This window comes from Phaenicophaeus curvirostris, chromosome 27, assembly GCF_032191515.1.
Source record: "Phaenicophaeus curvirostris isolate KB17595 chromosome 27, BPBGC_Pcur_1.0, whole genome shotgun sequence".
Taxonomy (NCBI): Eukaryota; Metazoa; Chordata; class Aves; order Cuculiformes; family Cuculidae; genus Phaenicophaeus; species Phaenicophaeus curvirostris.
In genome coordinates, this window is record NC_091418.1 from 1,043,282 (window position 1) to 1,066,498 (window position 23,217).

The window sequence follows — 23,217 nt, forward strand, 5'->3', positions numbered from 1 at the left end:
GAGACTTCAGCACAGATTTTCCAAGCAATGCTATGGATAATGAGCTGTTGTTTTCTGTCAGAAGCAACGGCTCAGAGCTCTCACACATAAGATCTACCTGCAGAAGTGGCACTCAGCTTCCCCGCAGTAATTGCACTATGCTAACTTGCAGAAGTGTTGGAGGTATTTGTAAAAGAACCATAGAATGTCTTGAGTTGGAAGGGATCCACAAGGACCATCGAGTCCAACTCCTGTTCCTGGACAAGACAACCCCAACATTCACACCATATGTCTGAGGGTGTTGACCAAATGCTTCTTGAATATTGTCCAGCTTGTCACCATGACCACTTCCCTCGGGAGCCGTTCCAGTGCTCCACAACCCTCTGGGGGAAGAACCTTTTCCTAATGTCCAACCTAACCCTCCCCTGGCATCCTCCTGCCATTCCCTCGGGTCCTGTCATTGGTCGCCAGAAAGAAGATTATATCTGGTTTATATCTATGGCCAAACAATGTGTCCTTATGTAGTTAAGTGTTTGCTGAGGGAGGTGATTTGGATGGAGGTGGAATGTCAGAATGGAGAGCAGATAACAAAAGCAGAAGATGCCTTCTTTTCTATGTCCCCCAGGTTTCTTTAGTGAAGTAGACCCTAATGCAACAACATCAACATTAAGACAGTTCACTCCTGGTCTCCTTCTGACTCCTGAATTTCTCCTTCACCACACAGGTATCAGGAGTTGTTCGGAAGGCATCATCACCCGGAGTCCTGTTCATAGAGAACCTTGGATCCATCTTAAAATGTGATGGCAGACAGTGCCTGTTAGGCCAGGATTCAGCCTTTCTATTTGTGTTGTGTAACTCCCAGCCCTCCTTGTCTCTTTCTATGGTTATTTCTAAGTTTGACTTAGTTTGCCTTTATTGTTCATGCTTACAACTCTAAATAAAGCAGAAGTCCCTAAACTTAGCAGGGGCCTGTAAGCATCGCTGCAATAGAGATGATAACTCTCTGACTATTTTTGTTTCAGTGCATTCTGCACAACCACACTGACTTCACTGGGATTACATGTGCATTGCTTAGGGGCAGATTCGGTTCAGTGGTTGTAATTAAGAAAAATTTAACTACCCATTCTTAAGATGGGGTTTGCTTGTTGCCTGCTGTATTTGTTAATTATTGGATGCAATACGCCAAATTATAATATTTTGCAATGACGTGTAATACCTCTGTGCCAATTAATTAAGCCTCGTGAGGTAGGGAAAGCACTCCGATGCGCTGTGATCGCAGCGTTATAGCCTATGGTGGTGAACAAGCCAAGCCCAGACAAGCTCCACGTTCTCAGTGTGGGCCTGCGAGCGAGCAAAGGGGCTTCGCAGCAGCCTTCCCAGGCACAGGCAGTTTTCATTGTGTGTGTGAAACTCTGCTCCTCCCCAAAGGAAAAGGTTAACATATGTGCGGATCTGGGAGCCATTCAAACAACGAGATGATTCCCTAATGGGATGTGAGCTGAACAGCCCACATGCTGACTGCTAAATCAGCCCCAAGGCCGTAGTATCAAGGCAGGGGAAGGACGTGAGGGCATTTGTCCTGGTGGGGCAGGGCATTCCAGAGCAGCCGCTGGAGCAACCTGCCCACATCACACAGGGACCCAGAGGTGCTTTCTCTCTGCATCTCACATGCATAGATTTCTGGGGACCAAAAGTGCAACTCTTCCTGTCCTTTCTCATCTGGAGCTGCTTTGTGAGGAGGCTTCTACCCCTTTGTCTCTCTCTGCACAAAATATAGGACACAGAAAGAAGCTCCAATTCCTGAGGCTTTGCTGCTATTCTGTACGTAAGAGCACAGAATCAAACCAAACGAGCACAGCCCTCGACGTGTACGCATGCCATTAAGACTCACTTTAGCCACATTTTCCTGTGACAAGGAGTGGAAGAGCTGATGTTGGAAGTCTGCAGGCGAGGGATTCAACAAAGCTTTAGGGCTTTGCAAAAGCATTATGAAGAATTTAAAGATAGCCTGTCAGCGGGAAGTTGTTGGCAGCTAACAATTTGATAAAAGGACTTCCACTCCCTGCCTCCTAACGCTATAGACAACTGTTAATCACTTATGTTAGTCCTCAAATGAAGTTTGAAACATCTTGGACGTGTCTGACCATCTTCTAGCATAGCTAAGAGCTTCATTATCTACTTTGATTCATGGAAACATGAGCGGCTGGTTTATATTAGGCCATGGCTGGGGAAACAGGCAAATAAGAAATAATTTACCATGTTGTAGCACTATCAGTTCATCTCTGACGCTTTTTTTTGATACTCTCTCTCTCTTCTCCCAAGTAACCAGCAATAGGATGAGAGGAAATTGTCTCGAGTTGAGCCAGGGGAGGTTTGGACTGAATATTAGGAAACATTACTGAAAGAGTGGTGAAGCACCGGACCAGGCTGCCCAGGGTAGTGGTGGAACCTCCGTCCCTGGAGGGGTTCAAAGAATATGGACATGTGGCATTTGGGGCGATGTTTTAGCAGGCATGGTGGGGTTGTGTTTATGACTGGACTTGATCTTAGAGGTCTTTTCCAACCTTAACGATTCTATGATTCTACTCAGAGCAATGTAAGTGGTAAGGACCTCAAAGGAGAATGGGATAGAGAAAGAAAGGGAGCACAGACACAGCAATGCACAGCATCACGTGAATGCAACTGTTTTCTTTCCGGACTCATGCAGAGCTGAGATGGATAACTGGGCCCACACCACAGAGTCAATTTGTGACCCGGATAACCTGCAAGTGACTGCAGCTCAATCGAAGACTCTTTCTGTCTCTCTGTTGGGTACTGCAGCACGTCAGTTCGAGGGCCTTCAACCTCAGGCTCCTCAGAGTCCAGTGCTGGATGATTTACGAGTCTGTCAGGAAAATCAGATTTCCCCAAGAATCAGGTAATTGCAGAGTCTATGGCAGAAGGAAACCTGAACTAAAGAATGTCTCGTGAAATCAGAATGTGCTTGCCTTTGGCAGGGTAGATGCTATTATGTAGTGGGTTTCCTGCTGTCTCTTTCCCCCATCTCCCACTTTAGGGATCCAACAGGTGTTTCCTCCAAGGCGTATATATTTCCCATAATATTAGAATGAGGAGTTGTCATTTCTGACAAGTTGTGTATAGAGATGATGGCTTTATTGTGATAGAGAGATATACATTGATTGACTGGTGAATCTGAGTCAAGTAAGGGAGCTTGTGAGAAGATAGGCTCTAACTTGCCAAAATCCCTTTTAATCACTGGCCTAAGGATTCGTTATCCAAGAAGGAGGCGTGGGAGCTAATAGACACAATTGCTTTTAGTGAGCACAGGGCTGCACAAGGATGCTGCAGGGATTTAATGGGTGTGGGTCCCCTTTCCCTTCAGTTTTGTAGTCACTTGCTAAACTCAACAGAGCCAGTCTGAAGGCTCTCCATGTCCTGTGTCAGAGATGCAAAATTGCCTTTCGTTTTGCTGAACCCGGCCTTTGAATTCACATATAGAATGGGAAAGACTTTATAGCCATGCTGCAGTTATTGAAATGGCTGTGGCTTTTAACTACTTATCCCGGGTCTGGGTTAACTGTGTAGCTGTGGGGCACAAGATGTAACCCCTCAGCGCCGTTTGCACAGATGGGGCAGGCTCTCAGGTTCCTTAATGTTGTGCCAAACCCAGAACCAGTGTAAGCTGGTCTGTACAGGGCATGGTTATACCCATAAAATAACTCAAGGAAACACCCTGCAGTGTATTTTTCCTTTTGTTTGTCTCACTCAGCTGACATTGGGAAAGGAATTCCTCCGTGACAAAACCCTTTTCCCCTATTGTCATGGTTAATATGCGACTCATATATCCTAATATTTCCTTACTGCTATGAGACATGAAAGCTGTGATATAGATAAAGAGGGCATCTCAGCAGCAGCCGGAGATGGGATCTCAGCTTGGGTAAAGCGTAGCTGCTGAGAGGTGGCTCTGCAACGACGAAGTTTCTCTGCTTTAGGGGTTTTGATGGCCAAGAAGAGGAGAGCAGAGTCAACTTAAATTCACCAGAATTCCACTGGTGTGATGCCGTTCCACGGCAGGAGGCTCTGCTGGTAGGTGTTAGGTATTTCCTCTTAGGATCCTCACGTCTTTCTCTTTGTTCTCCTAGGAGTAAGCCAGAGCTTCACTGCATTGATCTGGGTGGAGGGCACAGCACATTCTAGTTCACTGCGGTTTATTTAGCAATGGCATCTCAGCCAATTTCTAACTCATTTCATGTGCAAAGGTGAGAGACAGACTCTGCCCTGGAGAAGAGAGGGCAAGGGTTTGCCATGAACCCTTTTGACATAAGTGAGCTGCAGCTTAAGTATCTTGACCAGGGTCACATAGAGACTCTTGCAGTGGTGGGAGCTGAAGGCTCATTCCATGGCCATATTCCCTTGTGATTTAGGTGGTATCCTGGGAACAGAGAAAGATCTCCAAGGTAACAAGGGACCAGCAATGCCTTCCGTGTTTATCAAAAGCAGGGCAGGCGCCCTACCTCAGGAGGATCTCAGCAAACAAACAAAGGGAGGTCTGAGTGACATCGATTTTACTTTAAAATGTTGTGTGTTGTGTTTCCAGACCCCTGTGTCCATGATGGTATTGATCCAGAGATCTTTCAGACAGTTAGATTTATTTATTTAATGTGCCTAATCCGTAAAAGAACAAATCCCATCTCGAAATGGCAGGTTGTGCTCAGAGTTGCCAGAGAGCTGAGAGTAGGCAACCAAATCTCGCAATGAGGTGATCAAAGATTTCATCAAAAATACAGAATGTTCAAGCTGTTCTGCCAGCTGGGAGACTTGTAGCAGGCTGGAATTCATGCTGCTTGAAATGCTTCAGCTTCCTTCCAAGCAAATAAAAGGACCCTATTGCCCAGCAACCTCCAAAATAGGATTAGTCATTACAAATGGGCAAATATCCCAAGAGGACTGGAAGTTCAGCTCGGAACCAGAGTAACGTTTTGAAAAGGTCTCACAGGCGGGTTTACAGAAAGAAAAAGCTTACAACTGCTCATCTGTCCTCACTCCCCATGTGCCACTTCTGGTTTGTACTGAGTGTTTTGTGTAGCTATGCTAGACTGTGCAATGGGCTCTCTATGAGACTTCAGAATGTCCACAAAGGAAATGAGTGCCTAACAGCTACTGAGCTTCATGTTCACAGAACCATAGAATTGCTTGGTTGGAAAAGACCTTTGAGATCATTGAGTCCAACCGTATTTGTCCAGTATTAAACCATCTCTGAGCAACTCATCTACCCGGTTTTAAACTCCTCCAGGGATGAGGACTCCACCACCGTCCTGGGCAGCTTCTACCAGAGCCTGAGAACCTTTCAGTGAAGAAATTTTCCTGCTATCCAATCTGAACCTGCCCTGGCACAACGTGAGGCCGTTTCCTCTCGTCCTATCGCCTGTCACTTGGGAGAGGAGCCCAGCACTCACCTCACTGCAACCGCCTTTCAGGGAGTTGTAAACAGTGATGAGGTCTCCCTCAGCCTCCTCTTCTCCAGGTTCAACAACCCCAGTTCTCTCAGCCACTCTTTGTAAGACTTATTCTCCAGCCCCTTCACCAGCTTCATTGCCCTTCTCTGGACAACTGTAGCACCTTCAGAATGTCTCACCTCTCACTCATCCACCCTCCTGACTGCTCCTAGTCTTGTAACTGCATATTTCCTTGGCAAATTTCAGCAGTAATAATTTTCCCAATAGTTCCTATAAAATAAGCTATAAAATAGATTGTGGTTTTAATTGTTTAGCTTCATTCAGGAAACTAATCGTTGGACTTCAGGCATGTTACATTAAATACAGCTAAAGGTTTCATTATTCAATTTAAACTAATCTAATTAGTTAGAGACAATCATTTAATTTGGTTATGATTCTAATCTCTCATCAGGAAACTTCTCCCTGACAAAGTCCCTTGTTTCTCTTCAGGAAAAACTGCCCAGGGGTGAACGTTGTAGAGGAGAGCCTGATCCTACAGCTCCTGGCTGGTTAGCGTGGATGTGAGTGTAATGGCTCTGACAAGCCTGCTCAACCAACTTGGCCATACCTGCCGTGAGGCACCACACTAAGCAATACCCACTCCCTGGTACATCTTCCCAGGCTAATTAGGTCATTTGAGAAACACGATCAATTAGCCAGGAAAAAGTAGTTATTCAGCCCCTGGCATTAAACTTGTATTGTTGCCTTGTTCTACATTTTTGATGTTTTATACTAACACAAATGAACTCTTCACTGCTCTAGGATACACTCGGAATCCAAACAACTCACAGGAGAGCCTTCTTTCATGCACATTCTGCCCATAGATGTTACACAGCTAAGAAGTGGTTTAAGCTTTCCTAACTGAATAGAAAAATCTAAAACAGACCTAGTACTGGGTTTAGCAGAATTCTGGTTTAAATTTAGACTTGCAAGGACCAGGCAGCCCTGAAGCTGCAGGTTCCTTTCTGTCTGCGTCTTCAGTGATTCAAACTCACGGTTGATTGGGCTGCAGGACTTTGTGGTGCCCTTAAGAGCCAGCAACTTCACTTACCATGAGTTGAAAGAAGTTTTTCTTGGGTCTTTGGAATATCTGCAAAGAGAATGGAAACCTAGTGAGACAGAACTTCCCAAAAAGGAAGTGATTTGCAGTAAGAAGTTTGTGCATATTCTTTCCCTCTTCCTGTCACTGGCTACCATGCACACTCCTGAACATATTCTAAAGCTTTGTGATGACAGCACAATCCAGACTCAAAAAGGATCAAAATTATCTCAGGCTCTAGATCTGAACTTGAATCCAAGACGTTGAAAAACCTTCCCTTCTTAAATACTTATTTTCTTCTGGGGGAGCCTTGGTGCTCTCTGGTTTCCTGCAGAAGCACCGAGAAGCCAATCCTGACTGGCTAGAGAAGAAAATTCACAGGTCTAAACTTACCGTTTATAGGACACTTCTATGTTTCCAAAGTTGCTCAGACCTTGGAAATGTTTCCAAAACACGTTTGTGCCCAGGGACACCTCCCACTGGATCAGGGGCTCCAAGCCCCATCCAACCTGGCCTTGAACCCCTCCAGGGATGGGGCAGCCACCCCTGCTTTGGGCACCTCCCCACCCTCACAGGAGAACATTTCTCTCTAGTATCAAATAACCCAAACCTTTCACCCTTGAAGTTCCTTAATGTTCAGCTTTCTCTGATTTCTCTTTATTGCTATTTGTTCTCATCAGGGCAGAGCACTCTCCTGTGCAGAGCTGTGGGCAGTCAATGTCCAGGATCATGCTGCATGTGCCATTCTGTCTTCCAACACCTCTGCTTCAAGCGATCCTTCCCCAGTGACACCCTGGCCACTCTGAACACCCAATTGCTGCAGGGTAAGCCCAGCTTGGCCCTGCTCGGTAAGCATGCTTCTTTTTGCCTGTGAGCACACTGATGGGACAGAACTGGAAACTAAAGGAGGGAAGAATGAAAGGGTCACTCGTCACCAGCCTGAGCTACAGCCTGCATCTCCTGCCTGTAAAAGTAGCTAAAAGGGCCAGAAGTCCATGTCTGAATGCCAGCATGCAGCCCAGCGCAGTTTCTGCAGGAAGGGTGACAAGCTAGCATCACACCTGCAAACACACCAGCTCCTACCGCAAACTCCGAGTGAGGATGCAAGGTTTCCAGTAAAGAGACCGTGGCTGGAGGGTAAATGGGAACCTGTGCTGGCAACTGCTGTACTATTCACAAAGGCACACGTGAGGAGGGGCCTCTTCCAGCCTTCAAACCCCGCAAACCAAAACCTTTCCCTTGAGGATGGGGTGGGTGCTCTGCTCCCAAACAAAGCTTGTACCTCAGAACTGCTATGGAAGCAAAAATGACTTCAGCCCAGCAGAATATTTATTGCGTCTCTTCCTCCCCTAATTTGGCGAAGGAGCTAAGATTTCTCCTCCTCTTGAGAATGTGGGGTATTAATTAACTGAAGACAGGTTGGGAAATGGATGGCTCTCCTAAGTGTTTTCCCTATACTTTATTATCATTCTAGGCTTTTAAAACAATGGCTTTGCCAAAGAAAAGATCAGAGGGAGGCAGAGACAGGGATTTTAGATAATAATGAGACAAAATAATATCAGTATACAATGTATACAATCAGAACAGAAGGCAATTACTTATAAGATCCTATAATGGCCTTGTAGTACCTGAAGGGGCTCCAGGAAAGCTGGGGAAGGACATTTACAAGGGTCTGGAGTAACAGGGCAAGGGGGAATGGCTTTAAATTGGAGGGTGGAAGATTTAGATTAGACATTAGGAAGAAATTCTTCATGATGAGGGTGGGAAGGCCCTGGCCCAAGTTACCCAGAGCAGGGGTGGCTGCCCCATCCCTGGAGGGGTTCAAGGCCAGGTTGGATGGGGCTTGGAGGTCCCTTCCAACCCAAACCATTCTATGATTCTATGATTTCTGAGGTGAGGCAACAGACTGCCAAAAACCTCATCAGAGATGTCAGGCATCAAAATCCCTTAAAACAGCAGAAAATGGCCTTCCCAATAATAGCAAGCCACTCTGAATGCATGCCAGTGGCAGCAACTGAATGACTGAAATGAATCATTGCCTTTACTGTCCCCTTCCCAGTACTGTGCAGGTTGATTTCAACGTCTGCTCGATCATTGCCTGGATACCTTTTCCCTGTGTCAATATTTTTGCTGTGAAACAGTACACAGCACTCTACCTGAGATCTTACAAACTGGCAGGGTGCTATTACAAAAGATTACTTAATTGTAGATTACTACTGTACATTTGAATTTCAGTATCTTATTAAGTTGTCAGCTTTAATTACCATTATATGTTTGGATTATGCCACAGATTATTTAGTTCGGTACCTAGGTTTGCCAACCTGTTTGCTTTGTGACATGACAGGGCGATAATTAGAGCATTACTGGAAAACCTAAATTTTTCCATGGGAAAGACTCAAAGTCCTTGGCATCAGCACTGACCCTGGTAAGCGCTCATTCTTGCAAGCCTAAGTCATGTTTACCTCTGCATGGATCTGGTTCTCCCAGACCTGTCGAATTCTCTTCCCCATGAGAAAGGTAACGTGCAGAACAGGCTGGGGATTGTTGGGTGTGAAAAGCTCACAGTAAAATCTAACACCATGAGAAATGCAATCAATTTGAGCTTTGTTATCACCTCAAAATTGAGACTGTGCCATGCTTACTAACCACCTGAACCCAGGGCCTTCCACCCAAGTGACCTTCTATCCAAGATGATCTGAGGCCTGCAGCACTTCCCCTATGAGGATAGGCTGAGAGAGCTGGGGTTCAGGCTGGAGAAGAAAAGGCTCCGAGGAGACCTTACAGCAGCTTCCAGTACTGAAAGGGGCTCCAGGAAACCTGAGGGGCTCTGGATCAGGGAGTACAGGCAAAGGATGAGGAGGAATGTTTCTCAGCTGTAGGAGGGGAGACTGAGATGTTAGGAAGAAATGTTTTGCTGTGAGGGTGGGGAGGCCCTGGCCCAGGTTGCCCAGAGCAGGGGTGGCTGCCCCATCCCTGGAGGGGTTCAAGGCCAGGTTGGATGGGGCTTGGAGCGCCTGATCCAGTGGGAGGTGTCCCTGCCCGTGGCAGGGGTGGGACTGGATGGGCTTTGAAGTCCCTTCCAACCCAAACTGTTCTATATTAATACTCAGTCACCCATATGCTATGCTAGATAGGAAAGGAAAAAATTAGACATAATGGTGAGGGGGAAAAGACTGGATGTGATCAAAGCATAGAAAGCACACTTTAGAGTAGGACTGATTCTACTACATCAGCTACTGGTGAGAAATGGGAGGAAACAAGGACGTGTGCTTCTAGGAACCTTTGGATTTCTCTTTCGAGTCTTTTTCGTGTCCAGGTTTTAAAAAACTTACAGTGTATGGCTTTGCTTTCCTTCCTACAGTGCAAGTCCCATCTATTTCTGTACAGCCTTCTTGGAGGGGAAGGAAAAAAATACAACCCCCTCCCTCAAAAGCCCTCGGAGTGCAAACTGGCTTAGTGGGGCTTTGCACCACACCGCATGAACCAGCACTGCTGCTCTGCAGAGGGCAATGATATTTTAGTTATGATGTCAATACGCAGCTCCCAGGAGAGCTCTTCTTTTTTTTAATCCTTTGAAGCTCTGTGTGAATCAAGGGAGCCTTGGAAAAGTAAACCAAGGCAAGAAACTTTCTAAATATAGGGAACGCTTTGGGATTTTTGCATGACAATGATGTTATTTTTAGGCATAGGTAAGAGATTTCCTGCATTTGTCAGCCTGAACCATTGTGCCTTTGCTTCTTTCTTTTTTTTTTCCTTCTCTGCTTCTGCTAAGTTCCCTCTCCGTGTTGTTATTGACTGCTTCTACAGATGCTGTTTTCAGAGCGAGAGCATTGGGGAATCAATCACAGCCATGTTATAAAAGGATCCCCAGCACTACAGAGCTGAGTAAGTTATTCTTTGGGAACAAATTTCACAGAAGCAATATGCACGCTGCATTATTTATTTACCCCAGGCCCTTTTTAGAATTCACAGGCAGAAAGCGACAAGCGCTACAAGTCCAAGGAACATTAAAGGTTTGACTTAGATGTTAATTCACTGGCTTTGAAGGAGTCAGGATGGTTTATCAGGAGAATAAATATAAGCGTTACAAAGGTCTCTGTGTAGCACAACTCCAAAGCATCCATTTAGTAGGAAGATAATGTTCCTGTGAGTTTTTTTCCACTGGGCTGGATCTCAAGAGATCTGAGTCCCAGTCATACCACCTATACCAATCGATTTCACTAAGGTAGATAAATCAGAAGTGCACTTGCCTGGTTCACCCTTATCAGTGGAGAAAGAGGCACCACCAAAGGCAATTCTGCTCAAATGAGATCTATAATTTCTTGCCCTTTGGCCATGCTTTTGTCCCTCTGATGACTTCAAAATGCACTGAGAGACTCTATGTGCAGTTTTCATCCCACAGCTTGGGATAAACCAAGGCCAATTCTCCAGCACTCTCCTTTGGAAACACAGGGATGGGGACTCAACTCTCTCCCTGGGCAGCCTCTTCCAATGCTTGACAACCCTGTCTGTAAAGAAATTCCTCCTCATATCCAACCTAAATCTCCCCTGGCACATCTTGATGCCACTTCTCCTTGTCCTGTCACTCACTACCAGGAGAAGAGACCAACCCCCACCTTCGGATTTTGTAGAAGTCCTTGCTTTTCAGTCCTTGCCAGCTTTGCAGCTGGAACAAGGCTTGCGAGCAGCCCTGGCCTGTAACAGGCACTAGCAATATGTTATTTATCTGAAGCTCCGGAGTGCTCCTTAGTCAAAATTTGCACCTGATAAGCTGTGTCCCAGAAGCAGTGAAGCTCCTCAATGGGCTATTCAGTCCTGTGTGCTCCTCAGACCGAAACACTGAGGAGCTACTGCAAAAGGCCAAGCACAAACTAACAATAAGATAAAGTACGCCTCCTCCTGAGCCATTTCAGAACTCCCGAATTTCCCAGAGGGATATTTGGACATCTTGTGCTGTGGTTTAGGCTTTTAGTTCTGCTGTGTCCAAAAGCCTCAGCAATGTTTTGAGCTGGCTACTGAGGCCCAGCTCCTCCAAGAAGATCTTGTGCAGTCAAGCTAACGTCTTCAGACAGGCATTGCACCCCTGTGATTTCCCTGCAGGATGTGGTGTGTCAGTGGAGGGGAAAACATCTGCAATCTGTTGACATGACTTGGATTTTAGTCATGTCAGATCTTTGACAAAGTAATGAATCGAGCTCAGTCCCTGAGCACATGGATGCCTGCCCCTGCTGTAGTCCTGAACAGCACAGAAATATGTTCAGAGTTACAGGGATGGGCTAGGAAGCAAAATAACCTCAAGAATTTAAAACCTGGAAGCACAAAGCAGTTAAACAAAAACAGCTGGAGCTTTCTTGTGGTTGAACAACCTTCTGTAAGTTGCTCCGGTAGACCTTGATCGAGACAAATGCTCACTTTTGTGCCTGTCTCTAGAAAGAAGCTGAGAGGGGCAATACTCATGCGCCTTAAGCTGTAAAGGCTTTGCTTAGTCCAGGCAATTTCTTGTTTCACAGCACACTCAGAGTCCATCCATATCGTCTGCTGTGCCCAACACACCAAAGCCAGCAACACAATATACGTTGCTAATGTTGTTGCTGCTCAAAACCTGCTGTAAGAGAAGCCAAGACCCTTGGCACCTTCAGCTGAAGTCCTGTCACCGTTAAAGTTAGTAGGAGTTTTGCAATTAACCTTCAGGCAGAGGAGGCAAAGCAGTACATCAAAAGAGCGAGAACTGCCAAGCTTAACTCACCTCTGCCACCGTTTGTTAGGGGCCAGGATGGGATGCCAGAGCCCGCCGAGTCCCAAAGGTGTGCTGTCCTCTCCTGTCTCCTGAGCTAAGGGCATGTAGTTGGGGACAGAGTTGACAGAATCAGCTGAGGGTCCACATCCCTCTAACGCTGCTGCTCCTTCTTGCCCTTTGATAAGACAGAGAAATAAGAAATACTGGACTTCACATGAGGCTGATGCAGGTTCTGTAAATGGCAAAATTAGTGTGGGGTTTCTGAGGGCCCAGATCCACAAAGCTGAGCACAGTTCACAGAATCTTTTCTGTTGGAAAAGACCTTTAAGATTATCAAGTCCAACCATAAACCCAACACTGCCAAGTCCACCACTAAACCATGTCCATAAGTGCCACACCTACACATCTTTTACATCCCTTCAGGGATGGTTCCATGTGTCAAGCATCTGAGGAATTTGTGAGCTGGTCAGTGGGCTGAGAGGCACGTTATAAATGGTTACTCCTTGGAAACAACAGATACTAGAAACCCTTGCCATAAGGAGACAGAGATCTGGGAGAGAAACAGCAAAATGATCTGTAAAGAAAGAAGAATGGTGCAAATATGAAAGGAGAAAGAGAATGATGAGGAGAAATAAAGTGGATCCCTCACTGCGGCTGCGAGACCATGCTTGTGATACCCATGCTGTGTAAGCCAGGCAGAGGAGTCATACTGATTAATGCCAGATACGGGGACAACGCTAAAATCCAGGGTGGGTGAAATATCTGTATTGAGACTACATGGCTGAAGGATGACACCCACACTGCAAGACAACAGGAGGCATTAATAGCATTGTGATTCTGGCTAGCTTTAGTCATCTTTAAAAATGATGCACTCAAATGCTTCCTGACCCAAGGGGACATAATGGAAATCAGTCATTACTCACACGGAGTTAGTTGTGCTCGCTCTCTATTTTTCAATGGGAAGATTTGGGTTCTTGATCTCAATTCCTTTCAGTCTCCTGCCGTGCTGCTGCTGTTCATCAGCATTCTCGCTGGTAGTGCTGCCGAGCCAGGACATACCTAGCCTGTTCAGTAGTGCAGCAGGGGCCTTTGGCCTGGGTGCACTCAGTGCCCTGAAAATAGAAGAGAAAGTTAAGGAGGAGTCGCTTTCAGAGCACAGGGAATTCTGCCAGACTCCCTCAGCTAGCAAGAACAAGGCTAAGAAAATTGGGAAGATCCCTGTGAGAGTAGGGTGGCTGTGAAAGCAACTCTGTAACCCCAATTTCAGCCAATAGAAAGAGTAATTGTATTTCTGTTAAGTCAGGAAAATGAGGAGAAAAAAATCAGATTATTCCCTTCTTTTTCAAAGCAGGTAAATTAATTATGGTCTGATATCTTAAAACTTCCATTTAGGATTCTTCGCCTGCTGTGCCCAGTCAGCAGAAGGGAATAGTTTGTTCCTCTTTACTAATGCTGCAGCCAGAGCTGGACACAGAACAGCAAACTGGATTTATTAACTTTCACTTCTGATTCCAGGTGCCTTCTCTGTTGCTAAGACATTTCTTCATCCTTCTCTGCTTGTCCAACAGAGGTTTCACCAAATGCCCGGCTCGTTAATCAGACTCCCAACCGCAATTCTGAGATTCCAGAGCAAGATCAGCTTTTCCCCACTGGTGCTCTTCTCTCTTCTCGAGTTCTCTTTCGTCCATGTAAGTACACGTATCACGTCCTGTCATATTCAGTGGCACTGGTGCGTGACAAAGTGATTACCAGCCAGGGCAAACCCACTTAATCCAGACTTAACAATGGCTAAGGCCATGTGTGCCAGAGCAAGGCACAAGAAATGCTGCCAAGATCAGCAACGTGATTAGTTACACGGTGCCCTGGGAATTATACATGTCTATCCCTAAGCAATTCGCCTCCAATTTCTTGGGGTGGTGGGTTCCATATGCTAAAAGGCAGCTATCAGCTCCAAATGACGTCTCTCAACATGTGCTATCAGCAACTCTTCCTCTTGTTGACAGACACATGGAATTACTTGGTGAAACTTTTAGAGCGTCTTCATAAGTTCCTCTCGTTCCCAGCTCCAAAATATTGACAGGCTACAGAAGATATTTAAAGCCAGCCTGATTTATTTACTTTTTGACAACATGATGTTACAATCAATCCCTCTGAGGGAACTGCAGTCACTGAAGCCAAAATTGCATTTGACACCAGCTGGCCCCTTGGTGGAAGCTCCAGCGCTGATGTAAAAGGCTGAGAAAACTATGGAGACCGAATTCTTACCTGTTCTTGCAGAAAGGAGTTTTGTGAGCTTGGCTAGAGGTGCATTGGTGAAGCAGGGAACAGGGAGTCTGCACCAGCACCACTTTACCATTGCAGGCATGGGGATAAATGAACATTTCTCTCCTGTCCAGCTGGCCGCAACGCACAAATTCAGTGGAAGTTTGGATGGAAAATCTACTGAACTCAATAGGAATGGCTGTTTTCTGGAAAGGTATAACACAAATACCATATCAGATCCTAAAAGAAGGGCATGTTTGGATTCTCTGGGAATTCCTGGCAGCGTAGGCTTTTAAAAATGTTTGCATTGTGAGTATTGGACAAATCACACCAAAACTGCAAGAATGGAGGGAGAACGTGGTGGTCCCACACTGGTGACATCGTTGCAAGCTGCTGTCAAAACTGAGTGAAGCCGTCAGTAGACGTGGGTCACACTGGTGGAGTTAAGCCAGGATTTTGGCAGCGAAACAGCAGTTCATCTCATACGCTGGCACTTCCAAAACTGCCATCTCTCTTTTCTTCTTCTTCATCCCAATTCCCCGTGCCACAGTCAGGTTCTGCGTGCCTTGCACTCAGCTCATGTCCAGGGGGATAGTGCTTGGGTGGCAGTTTTACAGGAAATGAATAAATACAAATGCAATCTCTCCAAGGAATAAGCAGTCCAAACTAAAGTGTGTCAAGTCCAGTTACACTCTTCTGAGAAGGCTTCAGTTTTCAGGAAAGTATTATATTGCTGCTACTCACTGTTATGTCAATCAGCCAGATGGTAATTAATGACTGCTAGTGTCAAGTGTAAAAGTAACTCCAGACATAGTATGACCTGCCTGAAAGGATAAAGTTCCACTGAAGCATAGGATTCCAAGTGTGTCCAGGAACGATCAGCACTCAGCTCTGCTTTAGAGGGGCACCTCAGGTTGGGTTCAGGCGTTCTGTAGATACGGTGAAGACGGAGAGAAATACAATATTGCTCAGCAGCCACAGGATCAGGGAAAGGATGTGTGAACTGGATAAGAAAGGTATCACCAAATATGTATCCAATATCACCTCCTCTTGCTATCGCTGTGAATATCTGTTGAAATGTCTCAAGACAGTCAGGGCAGGAGTGCTGTTTTCTTCTAGCTTGAAGGAAGACTGGACAAAGAATCTGAATGGCAGATTGTGCTCTGTGAAGTGAAACGTTACCCCTTGGAAGCCTGAAGCAGAATGTGCATTTGCTTCACTGTGACTCTTGAGGTCTCAACAGGCAGAAAACAATTCAATGCGCACAATCATAATGGCTCAGGTACTCTGAGGAGCCCTGAGTTCTCTTCCTGACCCAGCTGTGGGTTCCTAAGCTCTACAGGACCAGCTTCAAAAGCTTAGGAGCAATGTAGAGTCAGTGGGACGAGGTAACTGCATGGTGACGGGAGAAGGTTTCCAGCTTTGTCGTTGTGTGCAGAGCTGTTCCCAGGAAATCTGTTTGGCTGAGGCTGTAACCACACATCAGCTGGTGAGGAAGGCAACATCCCACAGGCACATTATAGAAATGTTACTCCTTTAAAGTCAGCTTCAAGACCTGTTCCAAATACAGTGTGTAATTGCCTGAGTATGCACACGCACACACACGCGCACACACACACACACCTCCATAGCTTCCCCGCCTTTCAAATTCCTGCAGTGTAACTCGGCAAAGAAAGTACAGAATGAGGGTGACATGCAAATCCTATTAATTCATCCAAGTATGGAAATGCAATCCTTTTGATGTCAAAAAGTACAGCAATGATATGTTAAAGAGCTCAGCACGCTTCTGTTAAATATGTAAAGTGCAGATTCCCCCGAAGTCATATCACTCCTGGATAACCCTGGAAAATAGCTCCTTGCTTTAAAAGACCGAGAATTACACTAACAGCATTATACCCATTTGCCCGACAATATGGTCAGATGTTCTTAAGCGGATTTGAGTTCAGCGTGGATTTAGTAACACTGTTCCTTCTCTGCAGCCTGTTTAGTTTCTTTACTCAGGCAAATACAGGTGACAGATTCCACAAAGTGGATCTGTGTAGGAAAGGAGCTTTTTGAGAGATACTGGAAAATAAGTTCTTTAGTGCATTGCAGGCAAAGGAGGCACTTTTAGATCTAAACAAATCTTTCTTTGGGTCTGGATTTGAACTGTGGTAACTTTTTTTCCCAAGAAATACTGAGACAGGGGCACAGGGAGAGATTAAACAATGTCAACTACAGAAACGGAGATCCCTGCTGCACCTGGGCCCCACAGGGCTCCTCAGCCTCACCTTGCACAGTGTGCTCTGACTCAGTTAGCATCAGAGCTGCTGCCCAGTTTTTTCACATAAGGACATACGCACAAGACTTTACACCCACTCCATTTGTGCCACTTGTGCACTGAGGGGCTGGATCGCACCCAGCAAAGGGCAATAGAGCTGGGAATGGTTTGGAGAACAAGGGTTATGAGAGGCAGCTGAGGGACCTGGGTAGCAAGGTGGGTGTTGGTCTGTTCTCCCAAGTGACAGGACAAGAGGAAACAGCCTCAATTTGTGCCAGGGCAGGTTCAGATTGGATAGCAGGAAAAGTTTCTTCACCAAAAGGGTTCTCAGGCCCTGGCAGAGGCTGCCCAGGGAGGTGGTTAAGCTCCCATCCCTGGAGTGTTTAAAAGATACGTGGATGAGGTGCTCAGGGATATGGTTAAGCGGTAGACAGGTACAATGACTCTGTTATGACAGCATCATCACAGTGAGAACCCCATTGTAGTAGGGCAATTGGATACAATTCTATTTTTGGCTTAGAAGGCATACAAATTATTTGGTCTTCATTTGAGGACTCTTAATGTTATCAAGAGTCAGCATCAAAGAGCTGTATTTTGTGCTGTGAGGTTTCCTCCATGATTTTCGATATTTCATTTCACCCTTTCCTGCTTCCCTTTGCATTCTCACTCTCTGTCTGTTCTTTTTGTTTAGACTGAGAACTCTTTAAGGCAGAAGCTGCCGTTTGCCATACACACACACAGCATCCAGTCTAGCAGGATCCCAGTCCCAGCAGAAGCCTCAAGGCACCGCTATAATACAAATAATAAATACTGCAACTAATAAGAACAGTACGGTAAAACGTCCTCCCCAGGGAAGCGGTGGAAGACCAGTCCCTGGTGTCATTTAAAACTAAACACCAGAAAACACACCTGCACTGACTGGATGGAGAAGAGAGAGTTTATTATATGGTGATGAGGGAGAACCTTGAAGGGGACAGGAACAACTATTTATCTGCACATTTGGCTATTTCTTTAGGGGATTTCAAAATATCTCTTACTAACATTTTCGTTCCTCACTGCTAAGCAGCAGCAGAGAACTCAGGGAAAAGAAATAGATAAATAAGAAATATATAATCCCCAAGGTGTAATCCCAGAGTATGGAAAGTCACTTCACTTAAATACCTCCCTCTGGCATAATTAACTTTTCATGTGCATGTTAATAATGATTTTTCAGCAGGTTGTGAGGGCTTGTTCTTCTCCCTCCACCCCCGCCCTCTTTGGTAAATTATGTTATTGGGCATGAGGAGGGGGAGGGACACATTATAAATCTAATTACGGTTTCGTTTATATTTAACAACTCAGCACAATCTGGTAACGTGCCTCTATGTATTTACCGTGCAGACCCAATATTTACAGCTGACCTAATCAGTTGTAGGAGAGCAGCACAGAGCAACATTTTATTGTCCCGATACCACATATGTGCAGGAACAACTGTGAAGATGCAGAGCTCTCCAGAGGACACCTTAGAGTCCTCGCCATGCTGACATTTGCTGTTGCTGCTGAAGCACATGACAGGGTTTTGGACGGAGGAGAGACTTCATTTATTAAGCCACAGTTCCAGTGGCTGTAAACTGCTCAGAAGCAGAAACGAGGCAAGAAATGCTGGTTAGTGCATCTCTTCCTCTACTAGGTTCCTGTTTATCCCTGCAAATTCTAGTGTGACAGTTTGCCAGCATGTGCTCTCACCCTCACCAGTAGGTGCTTCGGAAGAGCATAACAGCTTCCTATCACTGAAGAGCTCAGTATCAGTCCTCAACATCCTCCCCTGTGGGCTGGAAGTAGCAGCTCAGGTTCGGAAGAGTCTGCTACTCTTCCAGGTTGCTGCCAAGTGTCATGATGCAATTAAATATCTGAGCAAAAAGCAAACTTTGCTGTTGGCTGTTTGTGTTCTGACCCCGGAGAATGAATAAAATGTGTTCTCAACTAGGGAGTACCACAGCGTACAGCTGAAAAGGAGGAGAGGTCCTAGGGCTGGTCCTGAAGGGGGTCCTGAAGGGGGTGAGCAGGTTTCTGGGACTGACCTGCAGGGAACAGGAACTCTGAGGTGCTGGGGCTGGGCTGCTTAGATGCTGGCTCTCCAAAAACTTGGTCTGCCATACAAGAAAAAAACGCCCAGAGGGTAGTAAGAGTCCATACCTGTACTTGTACCATCCTCATACTTGCCATAAGTGACCTGCAATTACTCCAACACTATTCTCTGCAAGTCAAAGCATTTTTAACTTCCTCAATTTCCCATCAGGAAATCAAAATTCCGAAAAGCTAAGTGGCCTCAAGTCCCAGTTTGAATCTGAGGAAGCAGATCAAGAAAATGAGCTCAAGTTTCCCAAATCCTAAAGTAGCCATTTAACAGCTGGAACGCCTTTCCTCTGACATTTGATCTAGTCCTATCTGGGCCATAATCCGAGGTCATGGGCCATTAAGCCCAGTGTTGGAACACCAGGCAGTGATTTGACGATGTACAGCAGCACCCTTTGAGACTGTTTAAGAGCACCAGAGCCTCCCTACACCTGCCTTGCATGGTGGTGTAGCTGGTTCAGGAGGCACGGTGTCACTCCTCATGCTCCCCTGATCTCTATCTCTGTTGCTGATCTGCATTCCACCCCTTGTCAGCATCTGACAGGAGGTGCAGTAAAGCTCTCCGTGTCACATGTGTCTAAACATGTCCAACGCATACAGATGGTAAAGGAGAGGTTGGACCGGAGGAACATTCAAACACATTTATCTCTTTATCTCACAAGCTGACAGATGAACCCTTTCACATACCTTTAACTTTCTTGTGATATTGTAACTAGTGCCAAACCGTGCTAACTCAGAGGAAACAGCTAGCAATTCCAAACATACCCCTGTCAGAAACAGGGACACCTCTGAAGAGGTCATTTATCAACCTTCAGCTGTAACTGTGCTTCACAGGTGTGCTGAAGGCAGGTGCACTGAGCCATGGAAACAGGACACCCCTGTCTACGGCCCTGTGTTCAGTAAGGAGGGAATTGGATGGGAGGAGAGCACTGAGGATGCTACACGCCCACTGACTCCTCTAGGTCAAGCTTCATGAAGTATCATAAGTCAGAAAATTCAAAACAGTCTGTCTTACACAGGCATTAATAAGTATCTGAAAGAGCTCTTCTAGTCTGCTAAATCAAGGTACTTGGTCAATTCCACAAAGCTGGGCTCAGTCCACTCATTATCACAGGTTTCCTGGGTTACTGTGAACAACCTGCGCAGGGCCTGCTGCCCAGGAGACTTCTGAGGCTGCCCAACCCCATCTCTGAGGTGCCATAGAGATGCAGAACAAGGAGAAAAGCTCTCATTTACTTCCATTGCCTGACCAGGTGCCAAAAAGGGGCAGAGGGCCATTCTCTTAAGAAGCCCTTTTGCCTTTTAACATATCTGATGATTAAAAAAATAATAATATAGTAACAGTAATGGCTTTTGATTAAGTCTGGATAATAAGGGCAAAACCAGCCCTTGTTTTCAGTTCTGACTGCAGTCTGGCACACCATTTACACTTTGGTTAAAATTACAACAGTATCTCCTTGACTAAAGCTTGCACCCATGAGGCTCCTGTATTAGTTTTTATATTTATGACAATGAACTTGCTTTTTGCCAGCTAAATCTCCCAATTCCCGTTGCAGGTGCTGGGTGCTCACTCATCTACAGTAGCTGGGGTCTTTTCCACCCAGCCTTCCCTTCAACGGGTCTGGAGGCATCCAGAACACCACGTACCACTTGAACTACAATATATGGAGAGCAGAGGAATGAACCAAAGTGCTTATAATTAAGCTTTGTTTTGCTCTGATACATCCAGGATCCTAAGGGGAACCGATGGCAAGGTCTTATGCCTGGCAAAGCTCCCGATCCACCTCAGGCAACCACTCTCTCAGCAGTCTAACTGATGCAGAACTGCAGGTTTGCAAACAACTGCCTTTTATTAATACACATTTATTCTGAAATGTCATCTTGTCCTTTTAAAATCTAAGATTGCCTAGGAAACGAGAAGAAAACCAACCAGGTGGAGAGCTCCAACAGTGCCAATGTCTTTCTATTCATTTGCCATTGACTTTTATTAAGATGTCTTTTCAGTTTATGGCAGTCTCTTTTCTGGGAGGTAGCTGGCTTTCAGGGTCCTTAGTTACATCTATGCTGATAAGTGTGTTGGACTGAGAACGGGCTCCAGCTCCTCTTTCTATATGACATTACTACATGGAGTCCTCCAGGTGTCAGCACATTTGTGCTCGTTCAGTCAGTCTAGCTGAGCGGAGTGGGAATAAGTTTTGCCTTCATCTCACCCATCTGCAGCTCAGAGGCGGGTTCTGCAGTGGGGTTTGGCTGCCATCTGCTGCTTAAAGGATTTGCAAGTGCCTGAAATATAACCAGGCAGGCACGTGTACATCCACATATATCCTAGAACACCCTGAGCTGGAAGGGACCCACAGATATCAAGTCCAACTCTTGACCCTGCATAAAACAACCCCAACAATTCAATTCAATTTGGTGCAGTTACACAGAGATTTGAAAGGCCGTTCTCTAATTCAACAGAAAACTAACATGTAACAAACCCTCACAGATTTAAAATGGAGTTTGGGGTAAAGAAAGAATAAGTTGCTCTGCTTGGGGTTAAACGTTACCATGATTAATCTGTTCTCTCTACCCGGACTGGATCTGCAGACCTCGAAGCAAACACCATTAAGTGTTGCTGTACAACCTCAAAAACATTTACCCGAGTTCATGTTTTAAGTTTGATATTGTCACGATGTCAAAGACCTGGACACGCCTCCTCAGGGATCAAGAACCTAGTACAAACTCAGTGTAAAATCCTGCTTTTATCCAGCTGTAGCTTTTGCTTCGATTATTCCCATGCAATGGCAATCAGGCACATTTGCTTCAGTCCCTGCAGCTAAAGACCAGTATACTATGATGAACCTGCTAACAAGCAGATTGAAAATCACAAACAAGGTATATTCTGTCCTACTCTTTTTTTCAGCCAAAGCTTTCACTCCTAAAGCAAAGCATAAATTTAAAGCATTTTCAGTATAGCTACAAACTTACTGGTATCATCAGAAACTCCCTGTTTTATCAGGTAGCAAATGGCTCTGTGTTCCAACCCGTCCTTCCAGTTTAAGAGTTAATAAAAGAATTACCTGAGAAAGGTTTTGAGTAGACTCTGCTTTCACATTACCATTTTTTATCTGCTCTGGATCCTGTGTTGTCACTGTGACAGGCTTTACAACAGAACCGTGCCCTAGAAAACAGAAGTGAATTAGGCAGAACTGAACTGGGTTTAACTGATAAATGCACTCATCTGTGTCTGAAAGTTTTTCTGTTCTAGACGTTTTTTCAACAAAACAGTAAGAGGGAATCTTACCTTTTGACTGCTGCCAGGGAATGAGCAATAAAACAGCCCATTGTATCCCAATGCAGCTTCATCTGCCCAGATGGATGGACCAGGATAGCGCATCAGTGAGAAGCGAGCCAAACTGCAATTACTCTTTGATATCTGGTGACATTTTTCATCTCTCTTGCAAGAATTCAGACTATAAGATCGTAACATTTTCCTCTCACCTCACAATCCTACGAGTCCTCTGTCACAGCTTCTGTGACTTGTGAGACATGAAAAAGTTCATGTGCTTTTTCAATGGCATAAAGGGAATTTACTGTCCACAGAAACCTGGGGGAGCTGGGGGAGAACAGGGACTTGGCAGTATGCAAATCAGCTTTTGTGATGGTTTCTGCAGTTTACTCAACCCTGAGGCTCCTGAGGACTTGGCAGGTTTGGGGTTTTTTTTTTGTAATTAATCTTTTTGCCATTAATTTGCTAAATTGTAAACTCCAGAGGAAACAGGTGCTTTCACTTCCATAACAATATTTTCAAACATCTTTAATGTAATAAAATCCTTTGTACTTTACAACAGCCTGGCAGGGCCATTTCTCTATGGAGTCAACTGAAAATCCCCAATACTTGACCTCAAAATACAAGTTCTGTGCAACTGAAGTCACCAAGGATGTGCAGGCCTTGAAGTATCTGCTCTAGTGCTGAACATGTCAGGTAAAACAAGGGGAAGAAACCCTATTTTCTTTGGTTCCCCCTTCCCTTGGGCTGCTTTAAGCATATCTATGTTGAATCCCCTGCAATATCATTAAATTTACCGTCTTCCCCTACAAAGACCGCTCAAGATACCAGCTCAGCCATAACTGCTATTGCTTTTGACAATGAATATTGGTACTGTGAATTGCGTAGGCAACCGTGATAAGGTTGTTAACATTCTCTTTCCACACAAGGGAAGACCTACACTCAGCTCCTCCAGATTCATGGCTCAGAGGACAAATAAAATAAGAATACAGGTACTGTAGCATCATCTCAAGGTTCTACTTTCGGAAGAGGTAACTCTTCTGGGCCAACTGTTGTGTA

The 23,217-nt window shown here is 45.3% G+C and overlaps 1 long non-coding RNA gene across 3 annotated transcripts in view; it reads right to left on the reverse strand.

Annotated features, from left to right (window-relative positions):
- LOC138731632 (uncharacterized) overlaps window positions 1-22,403 on the reverse strand; it is a 153,228-nt gene extending 130,825 nt beyond the window's left edge. Inside the window, exons 1-5 of one of the 3 annotated variants that reach the window (XR_011339183.1) lie at window positions 22,174-22,403; window positions 14,516-14,718; window positions 13,174-13,353; window positions 6,368-6,564; window positions 5,615-5,717 (exon numbers count right to left, since the gene is read on the reverse strand). This is a non-coding gene — a long non-coding RNA (uncharacterized lncRNA). Of the gene's footprint in view, window positions 1-5,614; window positions 5,718-6,367; window positions 6,565-12,259; window positions 12,327-13,173; window positions 13,354-14,515; window positions 16,665-22,173 lie in introns of those variants that run through there. The other 2 variants (XR_011339182.1, XR_011339184.1) reach the window with 2 other exon arrangements.
- Window positions 22,404-23,217: the final 814 nt, after the last annotated feature.